General features: G+C 58.4%; 2 non-coding genes across 2 annotated transcripts; both read right to left on the reverse strand.

Moving 5' to 3' along the window:
• Window positions 1-862: 862 nt before the first annotated feature.
• LOC142791816 (5.8S ribosomal RNA) lies at window positions 863-1,015 on the reverse strand. The gene has a single exon (XR_012890436.1). It is a non-coding gene; the product is annotated as a 5.8S ribosomal RNA (ribosomal RNA).
• A 1,719-nt stretch (window positions 1,016-2,734) lies between these two features.
• LOC142791832 (small subunit ribosomal RNA) lies at window positions 2,735-4,549 on the reverse strand. The gene has a single exon (XR_012890451.1). It is a non-coding gene; the product is annotated as a small subunit ribosomal RNA (ribosomal RNA).
• Window positions 4,550-5,744: the final 1,195 nt, after the last annotated feature.

Below are 5,744 nucleotides of genomic sequence, written 5' to 3' on the forward strand. Positions count from 1 at the left end.
TTGCGTGATAAACGACCGTGTCGAAAGCCCAAACACCGCCGAGGCCAGTCGCCGCCGCCGCAAGGGCAGCCACGCAGCCTGGCGAGAGGCATCGTCTCGTGTAGCGTCGCCCCCGCCCCAACTGGAGTGGCCCAGTTTTTTGAACGGGACGGGAACTGCGAAGCACTTAGACCGACGGCGGACTACGACGAGAACGCCTTAAGCTTCGCCAACGTTTCGCCAACTCGTGCGGGAGACTTTTTCCGCTTCGCGGCAAGTCGTCGCGCCGTGCTCTCCGCATCAACCGCGTACGCAGCGAACCGCAAACGTCGGGCGCAGCCTCCTCACCTCCCTGCGCTTTGCGCGCGAACGTTCCCTGTTCGCGCGGCAAAGCCTGGAGGAGGCACGGCCCCGCAGCGTGTTCGAGCGCCCGGTCTACGGGACACCCTGCTTACTTCGAGGGCAACAAGCGCAACGCAAGGCTGCGATCTCGCGCACTTTGCGCACGGCTGGAGAAGCTTTGCTGGCCGGCTTTCGCTCCTCGTGTTTACCGTGCGTTAAAGTTGCGCGTCCGTGGCTCTCGCAGCTCTTGCGCGCCCGGTCGCAGAGAGGAGTACGCAACCTCGACCGCACTTTCCCTGCAGGCTTCCTTCCGACTCGAAGTCCTGCGGCGGTCTCAACGAGGTGCCACATCCTCAATGCAGTCGGTCGCCCCCGTTTCGGTTGGGCTCTGGCACGACGGTCGCCACCGTCTCGCCCTTGAGTGGCCGCTGTTGGCGCTCGCTGTGAGGTGTTCAGCGTGCTGTCCGTGTTGCCGACGCGGTCAAAACGAGTCGACGGCTCACGTTCCCTTGTGCGCCGAAGGCTCTCTTGATATGTGATCCGACCCTCAGACAGACGAAGCCAAGGGAAGACCCAAGGCCGCAATGTGCGTTCAAAGAATCAGTGCTCAGTGTGTCCTGCAATTCACACCAAGTCTCGCAGCTGGCTGCGTTCTTCATCGACCCGAGAACCGAGTGATCCACCGCTTAGAGTCGTGAAAAAGTGTTTGTTCAATTCCGTACAGTCAAAACCAAACGTTTCTGGCACTCGGCCAAACAGTGGCCAAGAAGGGCGCTTTTCAGCGCACGCTTGGACTCCAAAACTCTGCCGCGCCTTTTTCGGCTGCCGCAAATCGAGCAAACGGTGTGTTTCGGACGGCGTTTCGCTTTCGCTACTTGCGAGTGCTTTCGTGGTCCACCCCTCTATAAATACTCGGGAGGCGTCGAAGCCGGTTCTCCAAGCCGGACCCGTAGGTATCGTTGTGTGCTCGCTCTCATTGGCCCGCCTAACCAGAAAATGCCTGCGGTACACCCATTTGGATAAGAGTGCACGCAGATGCGGGCCTCGACGGCTACACATTTCCTCGGGCGGCCGCCTCCCGGCCTCCGTGGAGCGCGGGATGCACGGTCCCATCGACAAGCCTCTCCCGTTTTTACCGTGGCGTCGCGGTTCACCACGGCAGGCGGGTCGGTCTCCTCCGCATAAAAAGGGGGACCCCCGCTTTTTGTTCCACGAAATCGCACAAGCTTTTTTCGCATCCACGGTTTGCCACCGCACACCAAAATGCCGATCCGGCTGCCTACTTTAGCCAACAGGTGGAGCCAGGCGCGCCGTACTTGCGCGGCACTTCCCACGTCCACCGAAGTCGGTGCCAAGGACCACTTTCGGCGCCGGAGCCGCGTACGAGCCTACTCGAGGCGGAAGAACGAAGCCAGCAAGGGCCTGGCCGCAAGTGCGTTCAATTGTCGGGACGTCCAAGTCCCTCGTTCTTCCGTGCTTCCTCTTTCGGCAAGTCGTTGCGGCACCTTCCCAAAGCGCGCAGACCCGCTAATCGCGACGAGCGCGACGTGGCCGTGCCGCCTTTCCCTCGGCAGCAAGCAAAACGCCTGGCAACGTCGACGCTCCCCTAACCGCGATCTCGCACCGTGTTTCGTGTGGCGAATTCAAAAGCCGGCCGGCGCTGCTGCAACCATTACGGTCGGTACGCATACGCCGCGGAGGGCGGGACGGTCATCGGAGCGTGCGGTTCCTCCATCGAGTACTGCGCACCTCGGCCGTCGCATCGCCGTGCCATGACCGGCCGCGCGTCAACGCGAACCGGTGCCAGCGAGATCCCTCGCCTGCAAGAACCGACCGGCAGCCTCCGTCACCCGAGGACGCGGAGGCGCTTGCCGCGGACGGCGGGACGGTATGCACTGGTGCACAGCGGACCCGTCACATCGCCAGTTCCTTGACCGACCGCCGACGCTTGTGCCGTTCCTCTCGTACTTGGCAGTCGCCGCGCGATTGTCGGGTCTCGTTCTTGCACGCTCGAACGGTCGGGAGGGCACTCGGCTGGCGTTTCGGGAACGCGCAGCCTCGCCTTCTACCGACGTAACCACGACTCGCCGTTCGCGCTCCGCCGCTCCTGTTTACAGTACTAGGCGGTCCCGCAGCGGTCGGGTCGCGCATTTCGAGCGCTTCGAGCCACGGTGCAGTGGCGGGTCGAAAGCCGACCTATGAGTGCGTTGCGCCGTTTGTACCCGCGTCCGCCACCTGGCCGACCGTCCAAGGTCGCGGTGTTGGCGTCCGCTGGGCGCAACAATTTGTCACGGGGTGCCGCTCCACATTCAGGCAGCCCCGTGGGGAAAAGCCGACCCCGCGTCCAAACGGGGTCAGCGGCAGAAAGTGTCGGGCGCAGACGCAGCTGAGGCGCTCACCCTTCACAATCCGTTAATGATCCTTCCGCAGGTTCACCTACGGAAACCTTGTTACGACTTTTACTTCCTCTAAATGATCAAGTTTGGTCATCTTTCCAACAGACCGGCGCAACCGAAAGGCCGCGCCGGACATCGGTCCGAAGACCTCACTAAATCATTCAATCGGTAGTAGCGACGGGCGGTGTGTACAAAGGGCAGGGACGTAATCAACGCGAGCTTATGACTCGCGCTTACTGGGAATTCCTCGTTCAAGGGGAACAATTGCAAGCCCCTATCCCAATCACGAAAGAAGTTCCACGGGTTACCCAGTCTTTTCAGACAGGGATAAAGACACGCTGCTTCCTTCAGTGTAGCGCGCGTGCGGCCCCGGACATCTAAGGGCATCACAGACCTGTTATTGCTCTGTTTCGTGCGGCTAGGAGCCGCTTGTCCCTCTAAGAAGGTTGTAAGGTGCTGGGAACCCCGCACCTATTTAATAGGCTAGAGTCTCGTTCGTTATCGGAATTAACCAGACAAATCGCTCCACCAACTAAGAACGGCCATGCACCACCATCCACCGAATCAAGAAAGAGCTCTCAATCTGTCAATCCTCCCAGTGTCCGGGCCGGGTAAGTTTTCCCGTGTTGAGTCAAATTAAGCCGCAGGCTCCACTCCTGGTGGTGCCCTTCCGTCAATTCCTTTAAGTTTCAGCTTTGCAACCATACTTCCCCCGGAACCCAAATACTTTGGTTTCCCGGAAGCTGCCCGCCGAGTCATTTGAGTAACTCAGGCGGATCGCTGGTTGGCATCGTTTATGGTCAGAACTAGGGCGGTATCTGATCGCCTTCGAACCTCTGACTTTCGTTCTTGATCAATGAAAACATTCTTGGCAAATGCTTTCGCAGTAGTTCGTCTTGCGACGGTCCAAGAATTTCACCTCTAGCGCCGCAATACGAATGCCCCCGTCCGTCCCTCTTAATCATTACCTCGTATTCCAAAAACCAACAGAACAGAAACGAGGTCTTGTTCTATTATTCCATGCAAGTTTATTCAGGCGACTCGCCTGCGTTGAGCACTCTAATTTTTTCAAAGTAAAAGCACCGGCCATCTCGAGGCACACAATGAAGTGCACCAAGAAAGAACCGGCATGATGTTCAGTCCGAGCCGTCGCATCGGGTAGATGCACTACTCGTCTGGAACTGAGATCCAACTACGAGCTTTTTAACCGCAGCAGCTTTAGTATACGCTATTGGAGCTGGAATTACCGCGGCTGCTGGCACCAGACTTGCCCTCCAATTGATCCTCGTTAAAGGATTTAGAGTGTACTCATTTCAATTACGGGGCCTCAAAAGAGTCCCGTATTGTTATTTTTCGTCACTACCTCCCCGTGCCGGGAGTGGGTAATTTGCGCGCCTGCTGCCTTCCTTGGATGTGGTAGCCGTTTCTCAGGCTCCCTCTCCGGAATCGAACCCTGATTCTCCGTTACCCGTAACAACCATGGTAAGCAAGTAACCTACCATCGAAAGTTGATAAGGCAGACACTTGAAAGAAACGTCGCCGGCTCGTGGCCATGCGATCAGCACAAAGTTATCCAGAGTCACCACACAATACGGGCCGAAACCCGATCGATCTTGGTCTAATAAAAGCACCCGTTACCCAAAGGGCTCCAGGCTCACTGCATGTATTAGCTCTAGAATTGCCACAGTTATCCAAGTAGGAAGAAACGATCTAAGGAACCATAACTGATTTAATGAGCCATTCGCGGTTTCGCCTTATTTCGGCATGTACTTAGACATGCATGGCTTAATCTTTGAGACAAGCATATGATTACTGGCAGGATCAACCAGGTAATCGTTCGACTGCGCGTCCGTCCTCGCCTTCGGCGGGCCGGACGCAGTCTGTGTGCGGCGGAGGCCACCTTCAGGCGCCCCAACACGCTTATTTTGCACTCCGAGATGACGGCGTTCGAGCTCGCTACGGCACAACCTTCCCGAAAGACGAGTGGGAGCCGTGCGGCAAGAAGCACGTTCATGCTCGCTCTTTTTCGTTGCATCGACTCGGTCGCGCCGTGCGGGTTGCCCAAGCCCGCTGCACTGTCGGTGGACCGGCCGGAACTAGCAACGGAGCCGAGACTGCAAAGCCGCCAGACGACGGGTCACGCCCGCGTCTTCGGCGCTTTCGCATCTGAATCGCCCGAGGACGACACGGAACACACCTCGATATCGTGGTAAAACGGCACCGTCCGACAACCAGCCCCTAACGCATCAAGCGGATGAGGCTGCAGACGACTGCCGTGGATTCCCCTGGAGCAGACCCGAGGACACGCTTGACGAGGCCGAAGCCCGCCGCATATCAGACACCCGGTCGCTTTCGCGTACGCCGCTCACGAGAACCCCCACATAATAGCAGCGATAAGTACCCAGACCTCCTTGGGCACTAATACGAGCGTACTCGAGAAAATTTCACCGCAGGTGTGCCCCGAAACGTGTGGCACGTTGAGCGTGCCACAAGTCTACGTCGCTCTCAAACCCGCCGAGGTCGTAGAATTTGCGACCCTACTCACGAAATTCCCACCGAGGATACGGCCGCAAACGTACCGCACCTTGGGTAGGCCACGAGTTTGTGCAACACTACGCTGACGGCACAGCACCGAGGTCGTGCGCGCACGCACGGGAAAATTCCGCCGCGGTTTCTGCCGAAAACGTGAGGCACCACGACTCTCCGCAAGTTCGCGTCGACTGCGAAAGACCGAAGTCGTGAACGACGTGTCCGCTACTCGCCGCCGACACGCTGGACACCAAACGTACAACGACTCGACGGCGTCGTAGAGGCCCACGACGCGGTTTTCCTTAACGACGTCTCGGCGTGGCACCGACAGGTTAGAACGGCCGACCAACGTTCCCTGTCCGCCGTTCGGCTCAGTCGAAGGGCTCGGCGACTTCGGCAACGCTGCGAAGCCGCACGGTGACGCACGCCATGTCCCCATTTTTTTTTTTTTTTTCTTTCTGCGTCTGCCGGGGTGCCCCTATAATAGCAGCGATAAGC

Source organism: Rhipicephalus microplus, unplaced genomic scaffold, assembly GCF_043290135.1.
Source record: "Rhipicephalus microplus isolate Deutch F79 unplaced genomic scaffold, USDA_Rmic scaffold_190, whole genome shotgun sequence".
In the NCBI taxonomy this organism is placed as follows: Eukaryota; Metazoa; Arthropoda; class Arachnida; order Ixodida; family Ixodidae; genus Rhipicephalus; species Rhipicephalus microplus.